We start from the raw sequence: 14,612 nt of genomic DNA, 5'->3' as shown, positions 1-14,612 counted from the left end.
AAGCCTACACTTTATTTGAAACTTTGAGTGAAAATTCAATCAATCATGCTTCATTATCCTCCTACGAAAGATCAATCCCTCACCAAAAGTGGACAGAAATTTTTAAGATCAAGCAAACAGACTCTAGTCCTAAGGCCGATCTGAACCTAATAGCCCAAAGATTAGATAAAGTTGACCTTCTTGCCCAAAAATTTGATCAGTTCATAATATTAGGTCAATAATCTCCTGTACAATACACACCACTACCTAATTATCAAAAAAATTATTCTATCTATGCTAGCCCGGCCCATCATGTGAGCGAATGTCTAACGGCTGTACAGTTTCCACCTTTCATTCAAGAACAAGTTCAAGCTGCCCAAGGTTACTCCAAACCTGTCAATGATCCATTCTTTAACACATATAATTCAGGCTGGAGGAACCATCCTAATTTTTCTTGGAGACCCCAACGGACTCAAGCTCAGACACAAATTCTTCTTTTGCAAAACTTTCAGAGTAGGCCTCCATACCAGAATTATGCCTACAATAGAGGTCAGTCCAGTCAATCTATCCAGCCACCATATCAAAATCAGCCGTTATACCCACCTCCTCAACAAACCAATCTAGCCGACGATAGATTTAGCCGACGATAGATTTAGCCAACTTCAACAAATGATCATGATCCAACAGCAATCCCTTGCTAGGCTAGAAGCACAAATAGATCAATTAACTGAATCTACCATGAGGAGAGAACTAAGTCAATTACCAAACGAACCAATATCAAATTTTGAAAATGACCCACCCACCCACCAACCACCTGGACCTAGTCAACAATCCAATGTCCCACCTAAGAATTCTCAATTTGAAAGTGACAATGTAATTTCTGAGCTTAAAAGTGATAGGATTCTTAAAGATCTATACCAAGATCAAGTAAGTAAGGCTAGTACTGATACTAGCCAAAATGTGAATTTGGAAGAAGAGGTTAGTACTGAAGCTAACCTAATAGAAAAACTTGAGTTTAGTACTGATGCTGATCTAAGTGAAGAAAAGAAGAGAGTGGATGAGTTACCCAAGATATATCCATCAAGAGTCTCATTTTTTTCAGCCTTAGAAGTCAGTTCTTCTTCTTTAGAATCACCATCCCCTCCAAAATTGAAATCATCCTCAGTCACACTTGAGAATACATGTTTAGAATCAAATGACATCCTTCCAATATCCATTGCATCGAACTTAACTCCTAAACTAAAAACTCAATTCATGAGCATTTTAGAAGAACAAATAGGAGAAATTCTCAACAAACAAGGGTCTGTGAATGGGTTTGTGAATTATCTTACTACAATTAAGAACAGGAATATGAACTACTTCGTAAAGATTTATCATAAAATATTAAAATTTATTATAGATCATCTTCTTGAGATTGGCAATCCAAAACCATTAGAATTTGTCAATCCAATATTTGACACGAGATAGGTGAGAGAATCAGCATGATCTGACTGAAGACGGTAAACTTAGCACTTCTTGGGAGGCAACCTAGTTTTTAATTTTCAGTTTTATACTTTTTGCTATCTTTTGTATTTTGTTTAGATCAATCAAGTTTTACTTAGTGTCTTTTGTAGGGATCTGAAGATAATTTTGACTAAGTTGGGGGGAGAATTAATTTTGAAAAGATTTTTGAATTAGATAACATCTCTCCTTTTTTTTCTCTTTGCATGCATCCTTCATTTTTTCTATTCTATTGAGGATAATGTCGATTAAGTTGGGGGGGAAGAATAATAATTTTTTTTTAAAATTCTTAAAGTCCTCAAGTAAGTTAGTATTTAGTATTTAAGCATCTGATTATACTTAAGAATCGAGTTAAACCAAGTATTTTAAAAGAAAAATGATGCACAGATCAGAGAGTTTGTGAGATATTGAGAGATCAAGTATTAAGAAAACTCAATAAAGAGTTAAGTTTAGAACTTAAATAGTTTTCTTTGAGTATTTCTAAATTTTTTTACTAGTATCAAAGAAGAGTTTACTTCTTATGGGCTTGTGTAAAGTAATTATATATTTCTTTATATATTTAAAAAAAAAATTTAAGTACTTCATGCTGAGTAATCGAGCCTCTTTGCCTAAGCAAGCATTAAGTTTCGCGTCAAAAGGTATGAAGGACAAAGAAGTTTTGTTGTAAAACTAGTTTTAACTCGTAGCCTGTTTGATTCGAGCAAGTAGGTTTGAGGGGTATTTTATACCTAGTGCCCTAAAGCCATCTGGTTTGGGAGTCATTGACTGAAAACTCGCTACATGAGTCAAACAGAAAGCTTAAGGGGTTAAGACACTTAATAGCAGTACAATATTAAAAAAAAAAATCAATCAATAAACGAAGGATGAAAGTAACAATATACTTGTCCATGTGAAGGTGAATAATTTGGAGATAAAGGTAGCGATAATTTGAAAAAGTTCAAAAAAGATTTAGTATTCTTAGTTTGACTCTCATATTGATTAGTATTAATACCCCAATGACATACCTCATTTACACTCTACTGAACATCAGTGGTCCTTTTGAAAATTATTTAGTGAAATTTGAGACTTTAACTTAAATGGTACTTGATTCTAAATTCTTTCTTTACTCGAGGACGAGCAAAGTTCAAGTTGGAGAGTATGATAAGTGGTATATTTTTATATTTATTGAAGATATTTTTGTAGTTTATGGTGCTAACATCTTCTTAAAAATTCTAATTTCATGAATTTATTAAATTTTTTAAAAAATAAGTGATTTTGAAAAAAATATGAAATTAGATATATTTATAAAAAAATAGATGTTAATTTAATTAAGCAATTTAAGCATCAAAATGAAGAAAAATTTTTGAAAAATTTAATGCATATATTTTTTTAATTTTTTTAGATAAAAATCGAAGCAAAAATAGAGCTAAAATATCCTAAAAAATAAAGAAAATAGCTTTCGGTGTATGGTGGACCGTTTGCTCGGTCCACAGAGCCCGGGAGCGGTCCATCGAAATTGCTATGCGGTCCACAGGCACAGTCTATGGGAGGTGGAAGCTATTTTGTGTGATCCAATGGCTGAAATTCATCCTGACCTAGATCCGACGGTCAGCATCCATTGTCGGTTTATAAAGAGTGATTTTTGTACGATCGGACGGTCAAAAATGAATCCATCATGAGATCCGACGGTCCAAAACCAATCTCAGGCATGATCGAATGGCTGTGGTTCGATCTGACTTTGATAAGGATTAAAACTATGGATTTTGGGCAGATCTGGACAGTTCAAGCTCCATCCGACAGTCAGAAATATTCCTAAAGGAATTAATATGATTTCTAAGGGTTTTAGGACTCCTTTTCTTATCAAAAAATTATAAAAAATTTATCTATAAATAGAAGATCCAAAAATAAGCTTTGTGAGTAGAAAAATTGAATAAAAAGTATAGAAAAAAATAAAGAAAAAAATTAAATAGCTTTAGAGATCCAAGAAAAAGAAGGAGAAAAGTCGGTTCGCTCTACGGAGTACGACGGAAGATGAAGAGATCATCAACCATCTTTCCGACGAGGCTTGACTGATCAACTTCAGATCTTTGTTACAGTTTTATTTTATTTTATTATTTTTTTAAATTTTTTATACTTAAATTTTAATTTTAATTAATATAAAATTTATTTTTTTGTACTTTAAATTTTTGTCTTTTATTTTTTGTAAGTAGATGCTAGGATCTACTTAGTAGATCTTAGTATCTGATTTATTTTATATTTTTTTAAATTTTTATTATTTATTTTTATTGCAAGTAGATGCTAGGATCTAGTTAGTAGATCTTAGTATCCAATTTATTTTTCATACTTTTAATTTTTATTTTTCGACTTAAATTGCTTTCTCCAAAATTTTTTTTTTTTTTTGTAAAATCAAAGATTTCAAGTCAAAATTCTATCTTCTCTGTGGATTCGACCCGACTCACTACTTTCTACATGTTTTTAATTTTTATTGAAGTCAAAATTTGATTGATAATCTCGGTGTCCTAACGACAGCATCGCGATCGTATCAATCAGTCTATGTGATATGAAAAAATATATTTTATTATGAGTATTGATTTCATGAATATATTTTATAAAAATAGTAGATTATGAAGTATAAATTTCATTATCTTTCCATCTATGTATATGTATGTTTTAAGAAAAAGATATAAAGATTTCAAAAGCTCTCAGATAGCAATGAACGAATCCTTTTGGGAAGGTCAATATCCGGAGCTAGCATCTATAAGAACACAGACCCTGCCAGTGGGTATAAAGTTGGTATATGAAATATGAACTTGTCGATTAAGAATACTGGCTCTGTCACGGGTATAAAGTGATCATAGCATGAATATCTGTGAGCAAGATTTAGAAACATGATATGGACATATGACAAGAATGATTTACGAAATATGTTTATAAAATATTCATAATTTATGCATGCATGATTGGTATATGACTTATTTTATTATATACTTTATGAAATATTTTATTTTATATTATCTATTATTTTTTAAATATTATATTATCATAAAAAACTTATGCTTGATCCGATAAGGAAGCATAAGTTCTACTTACTGGGTCAGTGTAGCTCATATTCTTTTTATTTTTTTTTTCTTTTACAGAGAAATAAGATTAGGATTGGTGAAGAAAATCCAAGCTTGGGGATCTGCAAAACAAGCTTGAAAATTTTATAGATAAAAGTTTAATTTATTTTATGATCATGGATCTGTAGTTATTTAATTATGAATCTTGAGACTTGAGTTGATATTTATTTTTGACTTTAGATGCTCTGAATCAGTTTTGGTTTAATTAAGAATTTGAATTGAATCTTTTTATTTCTTTTATTTATGATATATTTGTTATTATAATTAAAAAAATAAATATGGCTTCATGTTATTGTGGGCTCCATTTCTCGGTAGCATGGTCGTGTTATGTCTCAAATTTGAGGCATGATATTTTATGGTATCAGAGCAATAGGTTTGATCATTAGTAGACTTAAAATCTAGTAATGGATAGATAGATCTCGTTTAGCTAGATCATATTTAATTGAATAAGGATAGATAAATTTTTCTTAAAGTTTCTGTTGCTCATTTAAGGAAGTTAATTAATGCTAGTATTTTTAAGTGACAATAAGCAATAGAGAGAATGAAGTCTCAATGAATCATGTCAGTAGAAAGAGAAGAGCAAGAAGAACTTCGAGGGGAGATGCCAACTAGTCAGTTGAGCATGCTCCTAATGCACCAATCACTCAGATAGATATTTCTGGAGTATGCCAAGTGGTGGCTCAGCTTATTCACCAAGCCACTCCTCAACCTATACCATTATTAGAGTCATATTATAAGAGGTTTAGAAGGTTTAATCCACTATCGTTTGAGGGTGGACCTGACTTCTAGTTGCAGAGATCTAGATTCGAGAGATAGAGAAGATGTTCAATGCCCTACAGTATCCCGAGAACATGAAGGTCAAACTAGCTATACTTATGCTGAAAGAAAACGTCGAGCTTTGGTGGATTGCAATAAAGGTTGTCTATGAGAATATCGATGACCAATTGACTTGAGAGGAGTTTAAAAAGATATTTTATAATTAATACTTCTTCGGGACAATGAGATTAGTAAAGGAGAATGAGTTCTTGATTTTGAGGCAAAAAGATAAAATAACAGTATTAGAGTATGCAAACAAATTCAATGAGTTAGGTCGTTTCTGCCCCCAGCTTATGGAGTTCAAAAGGAGCAAAGCTAGATTTGAGCAAGGATTAAGATATGAAATTCGATCTCGATTGTCTTCTCATATTTTTAATGATTATAAAGATGTGTTAGAATGAGCTTTAAAAGTAGAACCTGAGATAAAAAGATCAGAACATGAGAGGAGTAACAAAAAGAGATCGAGACTAATAGAAAATTTAAATGGTCAACAGAAAAATTCTACTAATATTGCAGAGAATAATAAAAAAACTATGATATATAAATATTGTGATAAAAATCATTATGGACTTTATCTCAAAAAGCTGGGAGTATGCTTTTCATGCGGTAGAATAGGACATATGGCACGAGATTGTCCTATTAAGAAAAAAGATAGTTCAAAAACTTTCAAGCTAGGAGATCAGAAATAACAAAAAAATACATGGGTATTCATCTTGACTCAACAAGATATCAGTGCAAGTAATCAAGTAGTTACAGGTACCATTCTAGTCACTCCATAGATGCTCATATGCTATTTGATTATGAATTTTTTTTATTTCTTTATATCTTTCAAGTAATAACTATATAGAATTAAATAAGCCACTATATATTATATCTTCTCTTAGAAAAGTTACTTTCATCAATGTCTTATTAAAAAAAATAAAAATTAAATTTTAGATGAGGAAATTAGGATTGATGGAACCAGATCTAAGAGTATAGTAAGGATAGTATGAAGATTAAGATCCCTATTGGTAAAAGAGCGATGATATATCAAGTTTCGAGGATAAAATTTCTTTTTAAGGGGGGTAGAATGTACTATCCTATTTTAAAAATCAAGCCCACTCGATCTTGGCCCATCAAGCCCACAGAAAAAAAAAATTGAACGAAGACTCCCAATGGGAGTCTTCTTCTTCCTCCCCTTGCTCGACTAGATCAAGGACTCCTAGGGCAATTAGGAACCCTATGAAGAGCCTATAAAATCCACCCTTCCTCCTCCATAGCTGGCCACGACGAGCACCAGTTTCTTATTCTTCTTCCTTTTAGATTTTTCCATTAAAGCCGTCCACGCCCTCCTTGGGTTTGTCTCAAATTCTCATCAGAGATCTCATCAGAGTCGGAGGTAAGCCCTGGCCCTCCTTCCTCTCTTCCTTCCCCTCCTTTTCGTGGCATGGCGCACCCTCATCGGTCGTCAGGTTCGTCGGAAAATCCATAAAAAGGCAAGATCCTATTTTTCTCTGTTCGGTCGAGCCATCTCCCTCTCTTTTTTGACCACCGGTGCTGTCATTTGCAGTGTTTCACCTCTAGATTTGGACCCCCACCTCTCTACCTATCTTCTTCGAAGGTCATGGCTGTCGGTGATCGGTCAATGACTGGAGAAATTCAAAAAAAGGTGGCGGTCCCCTATTTTTTCGATTTCTTCTAAATTCTCACTGGCCGAACCTCGTCGTCGGCCATCTCTGGCTCCACCACCATCGGTTGCCACTGTTGGACCACCGGCCTTACCGCCGCATCCTGCCAGACCACGAGCAAACATCCCTCTGGTCCCCTCCTATGTGGCCAAAGAAGAAAAGAAAAGAAAGAAGAAAAGAAGAAGGGAAGAAAAAGAAAAAGAAGAAAAGAAAAAGAAAAAAAGGGAAGAAAAAGAGGATTTTCCCTCTCCCTCTTTCTCTCTCCTTCTCTCTCTAAATTTTTTTTTCTTTTTTTCTCTCTAAAATTTCTCTCTCCTCCTTTCTCTATCCAAGAAAGACCTATAGATCTTATATCGGGTCATCTTTTTTTCTTTTATGGATTAATGTTGACCTCAGCGAGATGGTCTCGAATTGATTTAGTATCCAGATGATCTATCGGATTAGTCACCTAATCAATCACTTTTTTTTATTATTTAATTTTATTGAATATATGAAATAAAAATTGATCGTGATTTAATATTTTAAATAGGATTATCTGATTCATTTAAGGAAGACTAAAGATCTAGGACGATCAAGGTATGTGGATATTATGCTTCTTATTTATTTTTAAATAATCATATTTTTTATGTAAAGAATTATTGTTGATGAAATTAAATTTTTCATAAAATAAGGATCAGCATATGTGATATGAAAAAATATATTTTATTATAAGCATTGATTTTATTAATATGTTTTATAAAAATAGCATGATTATGAAGCATGAATTCTATTTGTCTTTCTATCTATGTATATGTATGTTTTAAGAAAAAGATATAAAGATTTCAAAGGTTCTCAGATAGCTATGAATGAATTTCTTAGGGAAGATCGACATTCGGAGCTAGCATCCATAAGAACGCAGGTCCTACCAAGGGATATAAAGTTGGCATATGAAACATAAACTTGTCGATTAAGAACACTGATCCTATCATGGATATAAAGTGACTATAGCACGAATATTTGTGAGCAAGATTTAGAAACATGACAGGGATATATGATAAGAATAATTTACGAAACATGTTTATGAAATATTCATAATTTATGCATGTATGATTGATTTATGATTTGTTTTATTATATGCATTATGAAATACTTTATTTTATATTATTTATTATTTTTTAAATATTGTATTATCATGAAAAATTTATGCTTGATCCAGTAAAGAAGTGCAAGTTCTACTTACTGGACCAGTGTAGCTCATATTTTTTTTATTTTTTTTTGTAAAAAAATAAGGTTAGGATTGGTGAAAGAAATTCAAGCTTGGAGATCTGTGAAACAAGCTTGAAAATTTTATAGTGAAAGTTTAATTTATTTTATGATCATGGATCTGTAGTTATTTAATTATGAATCTTGAGACTTGAGTTGATATTTGCTTTTGGATTTAGATGCTATGAACCAGTTTTGGTTTAATTAAAATTTTGAATTGAATCTTTTTATTTCTTTTATTTATGATATATTTGTTATTATAATTAAGAAAATGAATGGGACATCGTGTTATCGTAGGCCCCATCTTTCGGTAGTATGGCCGTGTTATGTTTCAAATTTGGGACGTAACAAGATGTGTCTTTTAATAAGTAACTCTTGTGAAGAGTTGTGTCCCTCTATTTCTATAAATAGGGGTATGTGTTTTGTGTTGTAACTAAGTGATTTATAATCAAATATTTTATACTTAAATTTATTTTATAAATAAATTTTATTTTGAACTTTTACATTGAGTAAGCCCACCAACACTAACGGGCCCTTGCTTCATCCGAAGAACTTGGGAGAAGCCGATCCCACCACCCCGAATTCTAACCAAGCTCCCGGAGTGCCAATGTCCCTTGCAAAGGTGAATAAAGGGAAGAAGGTCCTTGAGTCTCGTCCACCTCGGAGCACTTTTAGTGGTGCTCCGGTCCAGGGTGCTAAACCAGGTTCCTTGGGCCCCTTGCTAGCCTCAGTGGCCGTGCTATTTTAGATCCCCCTCTGATGGATGGTTAATTCAAGCGCATTTAAGAGGCATGAAACTGGCATCAGAGTAGTTGACCTCATTGAATGGAAATCTCCTGCAGAGAGGAGCCACCAAAGTGTCACTGTGCAGCACTGATGTGGAGAGAACATCTCCCTTGGGGGGGAAGGAAATTAAATGCTTCTCCTACTCCTATTTTGGTTGCCGAGGGGAGTTTTGAGAAGCCAGTTGTGGCAGGCCATTGTGACCAGCCACCCTCGATCCTTGGTCTCCTTAATAATGCTGAGGTGGCACCCACAATTGGGCGTACAATTAATACCATGTTCCATTGAGCGTGACAAAGCTACCGTATGTCAGGTGGTCCTTATCCATGTTGAGGTGGAATGTCTTGGAGCTAGCTGTTGATACGGAGGCACATTGTGTTACTTCAGGAGTTGAGGATGAAAAGGTTGAAGTCACTTGTCCGACCATGAGTGAAGAAGACTTAGTGGAGCCAATCCCTAGGCCCCTTAAAGAACAATTGGATGTCGACATGTCACTAGCTAGCTGATGGTGGTTCCATTGACAAGAAGGGGCTTGGCCAATCGTGTGCTTCTACTCAGATGGAGGATGGTGTGGTGGATACCACTGCAGACGTAGAGGAAGCCTTTGAAGTTGCTGACATGTAAGAACCTTGCTCTCCAAGAACTCACAAGTCGGCTAGTTTGAAGGCGGTGGGGGCTGTGAAGGAAGCAAATTCTAGACTCCTCCCAGCTTCAAGGAAGAAGAAGAATGGTAAGCTCGATCTTGCTGAGGTAAATCCTTCTAAACTGCTTATCTCGATGCCATAACAACTTCTACTTAACTGGATCGTTCATGTGGGTTCTTCTTGGAGGAGGCGGCTCATGAAGTAGTGCAAACATTGCTGGATCTGGAGCAAGCTAAAGTTGCTGTGCCAGCCTATTAGCTTCTTGGGATGAAGGTAGCAAGCTACCTTCCTGATGATGTTGTTTTGTTTGATATTTGGTGTTTTGTTGGATTGTCGCTAGTTTTGCTGGTTAGAGTGTAGTCCATTGGCCCAGGGCTTTGGCAATTTTATTTTTGTGGTTGATGTGGGTGTGGTTCTTGGGTTGATATCACCTTCTTATCTCTTAACTTGGGCTTGGGTTGTGATCTTCCTTTTGGTTGACCTTGCCCTCGATCAATATGGATTTTGAAATCTTCTTCGTGGTAGCATCTCTCTCAATTTGTAGTGGTTTTACTTGTGCAACCATTCTGTGGATTCTCTAGACTTTGGAGGCAGCTGGTGCTTTGTGTGGCTTTGGAGGTATGGTTGTGATGCTGATATGGATGCATGTGGCATATGTTTGGTGGATGGCCTCATAAACTTCTTGCTGTATGTATTTTCCCATGAATCTGTGTTGATTGCAATGAGATATAGGATTTTCATCGGCTTTTGACTGTTTATTTTAATTTTGGTGTTAATGTTTGGTTGGTTGGTCGCAGCTCAGTGTACTCTATGTTGATTGTTTCTTGCAATATTAGGGAAACAGGACCAACGGAGAAAAGAAGAGCCATAAAGGATTTGATTGTCAGTTTGGCTTGTGACACTATTTTGATCCAGGAGTCGAAAGTGGCTGCTCTTTCACAAAATTTTCTAAGATCCTTGGCTGGCTCGAAGATTGATGAATCGTGTTGGTTGGATGCCATCGGCTCTGTCGAGGATTTGATGCTTGGATCGAACTCTTGTCATTTCTCTCCCAAGAGAACTCTCAAACTGTCTTTCACCTTGACCGTTGAATTGGAGTGTATTTGGTCCAACATGCATCTCCTCAGTTTATGGGCGTGTTCGTGATCTCAGGGATAATTTATTCAAGGAACTTGCTGATTTGTGTGGTACTTTGTTAGGTCCTTGGCTATTGGGTGGTGATTTAAATTTTACCTTAAGGCCGAAGGAGTGAAGAGGTAACCCACAATGCTTATGAGATAGCTTGATGTTTTATGACCTCATCTTTGGGCTGGGTCTCATTGATCTTGATCTCAAAGGCCGTGATTTTATATGGGAAAATTGAAGAGATGACCCCTCCATAGCAAGGTTTGGACTGCTTCTTGCTCTCTTATGAATCGGAGGACATATTCCTTCCTTCAATTTGGAAGGCCCTTTCAAGCTCGGCATCAGATCATGTGCCTATTGCTCTAGAGTGTAACATCAAGTTCCTGGGTTCTAACCTCTTCAGACTTGGAGCTTGGTGGCTGCAAGAATCTGATCTTGAGAACGTAGTGGTCAGCTCATGGAAGCGTGTCAGGGGTTGCAGTAACTCGGCGGAAGCCGGGGTTAAGAATTCGAGGAACACCTATGCAGCAATCAAATCATAAGGCTTATAATAAGAGAATTATGAACAGGGAGCTTAAGGAGAAAGTGTTGCAACAACATTGACATCCTATATATAAAGGAGGAGAAGGTGGACCTTGCTTGTCACGATGTTACGCTCCGAACTTAATAGCCAGTTCGGATACGTAATAGTCGTATATTCTTTAGAGTAAGTCTTAAAGAATATGCAAGGTCAAAAATAATTCATTATAACCTCAACATCCATAATATCTGATTTCAATAATAACTAATAAAATTTATATAATTACAAATTAAATTTCTTCAATCCTTTGATCAGGTATCATGACACTCTATCTATACATCTGCTCATCTGTAAACTATACCACAACCAATCATGACCATCCTGTAATTCTGAGAAGAAAAAAAAAGATGAAGGGGTGTGATCTTTATAGCCCAGTAAGAATTTTCATATCACACCGATATAATAATATAATCTGAAAATAAGAATAAGCAATAAAATATAAAATCTCATATTCAATATCCGAAATAATTCAAACATCTATAATTTATCTGTCTTGTCAAAAGAGATGCATCATCATATATTAATATGTGAAATACTTTTGCTCAATAATTGTTTCATGTCTTATCTTTCATTTCTCTTTTCATAATCATATGATTTTTAACTTTTTCTTTCTGGCTCTGGACTAACCAAGTCTATACCCCAGTCATTATTCGAATCAATTTTCACTTAAAAACCTTTCAAGGCTGTCCCAGGATGAGCTCCTGACCGGCTGTCCCACGTACGAAAGTTCATGAGAGGTTGTCCTAGGTATAAGCTCTTGATGGGTTGTCCCAGGCATGAGCTCCTGACCGGCTGATCCACCTATAAGCCAGTGGGGGCTGTCCCAGGCATAAGCTCCTGGCAGATTGTCCCAGACATAAGCTCCTGATGGGCTGTCCCACATGACAAGGCTAGTCCATACCATATCTCTTTTTTTCATTTTAATCATTATGTGTTGATTTCATCAAATCAATTCTGACTTATATTATGATCAATTTAGATATGTCATATCCATATAATCATGCCATCAATCTCTGATACATATATATTGACATCACATATTCATGTTCAAAATCAAATAACAGTATCTCAGATATAATAAATTTATTGATCTCAAATCCGATGATGCAAAATCAATGATGCAAGACCAACAGTAAAATAGCATATATATAATGGTGATTATGTACAAAAATTCTATCTTTATCGGTGACTGATCTAAGCATAGAAATTAATATTCTTCTTTGATTTATGAATTTTGAAAATAAGATATCCCACTCGACATCTTATGCAGATAATCATATATCTTAATGATCTTAATCAAATATAAAAATCATATATGAAAAAATTATCGATAATCGATCCTAATAACATAAATCTAGGACTTCTCCTAGGATTATCCAAAATCAGGATTTATTTGAGTATCTGGATCCTCCATTGATCCACAAGACTTTTAGAGAGAGAAAATTCATGAAGAGAGAAAATTTTTTAGAGAGAGAAAGTGAAGAGAGAATTTTTGAACCCTCTAAATTAGGCAATCATGATCGAGATCATCAGAGGTCATATCAGGGTGACTTAATATGAATTAACCATGATTGATGTTATCAATTTCGAATATGGATCGGACCGAGATCTAATATACTGTACGAACTTCGAAGCATCTCAGGTCATCATATTTTCATCTCAATTTTATCCTAGGATCCGTGATGAAATCAGAGAGAGAGAAAGATCCTAGAGAGAGATAATCTAGAGAGAAAGTAGAGAGAGAATCTAGAGAGAGAAATTGGAGAGAGAAAGGTAGAGAGAGGGGAGAGGAAAGAGAGAGAAGGAGAGGGAGGAGAGAGAAAAAAAAAATTTTAAAATTTTTTTCTTTTTCTTTTTCTTTTCTTTTCTTTTCTTTCTTCCTTCTTCTTCTTTTCCTGTTTTCTTCTTTCTTTCCTCTTCCTTGGCCGAACAGGGGAAGGACCAGAGGGAAGGGGCTTGATGGCTCGAGCTCTGATAAGGGGCGGTGGTGTCTGATCAACGGTGATAGAGCAAGGGGAGGCAAGCGGCGAGGTTCGATCGATGAGAAATTTAGGGAAAATCAAAAAAATAGGGGATCCGCACCTTATCTCTTGTTTTCTGATCATTGACCGGTCGCCGGCGGCCAAGACCCATTGGAAAGGAAGGCTAGGAGGTAAGAGTCCTATCCTAGAGGTTAGACGCCGCAATCGACGACATCGGTGGTCGAAAAAGAAGAGGAAGATGGCCCGATCGAATAGAGCAAAACAGAGGTTCAGTTTTTCATATATTTTTCGATGAGCTCGACGGTCGGTGAGGGTGCATAGTGATGTGGAAAGGAGGGAAAGGAAGAGAGCAAAGAGGAGAAGGGCTTACCTCTGACTCCGATGAGGTCTCTGATGAGTATTTGAGATGAACACGATGAGGACATCCGCAGCTTCAATGAAAAAATTCGAAAAAAAATAATAGAAAAAATTCGATGCTCGTCGTGACTAGCCATGGAGAAGGAAAGGGAGATTTTATAGAGGTCTTCCTAGGATTTCTTATGGCCCTAGGAGTCTTCCCAATCGGACATGGGGAAGAAGAAGACTCCAACGGGAGTCTTCTTCCAGAATTTTTTTTTTCATATGGGTTTGATTCAGGGCCCAATTGGGCCGGATGTTATATTCTCCCCCTTAAAATAATTTCATCCTCGAAATTAAGTTGTGTTGTTTAAAATATATTCTTAAAAAAATATATATATATATATGCATCATGTCATTCTCATGCTTCCAATGTCTTATATATTATTTATTTCTCATGATCTTGTTATAACAAAAATTATTTGAAATCTCAAACCCATCCCTTTTTATTGATTTCTCAACTTTTTCAAAGAACCGTAACATTTTGGACTAATAACAGAACTATCAAGCTATTAACAATATACTTGAAATGTCTAGGGTTCTTCTTGGTATTATCTGCAATGAAATAACCTACTAGCAAAAATTACTCGGGTATAATCTGATTAAATCAAGATCTGTAACATCCCTTCATTATCAATAAAATTCTTTTTTATTTACAACAAATATATTTCATAATATCTTTTGAATCAAAGAATTAATATTCTAATCGATTTAAACCACCATACTTTTTGCTGCGCAACTTTGATCTTAATTTATCAAATTATATAAGTCTATTAAGATAGCAATATCCTTGTATGTTA

General features: G+C 35.1%; 1 long non-coding RNA gene across 1 annotated transcript; it reads left to right on the top strand.

Annotated features, from left to right (window-relative positions):
* The first annotated feature begins 9,524 nt into the window (after positions 1-9,524).
* On the top strand, positions 9,525-10,857 carry LOC140854753 (uncharacterized). Its single transcript, XR_012137913.1, has 3 exons — positions 9,525-10,002; positions 10,311-10,416; positions 10,566-10,857. It is a non-coding gene; the product is annotated as an uncharacterized lncRNA (long non-coding RNA).
* The last annotated feature ends 3,755 nt before the right edge of the window (positions 10,858-14,612 follow it).

This window comes from Elaeis guineensis, chromosome 1 (assembly GCF_000442705.2).
Source record: "Elaeis guineensis isolate ETL-2024a chromosome 1, EG11, whole genome shotgun sequence".
In the NCBI taxonomy this organism is placed as follows: domain Eukaryota; kingdom Viridiplantae; phylum Streptophyta; class Magnoliopsida; order Arecales; family Arecaceae; genus Elaeis; species Elaeis guineensis.
This window is presented reverse-complemented; position numbering and strand designations above follow the sequence as displayed.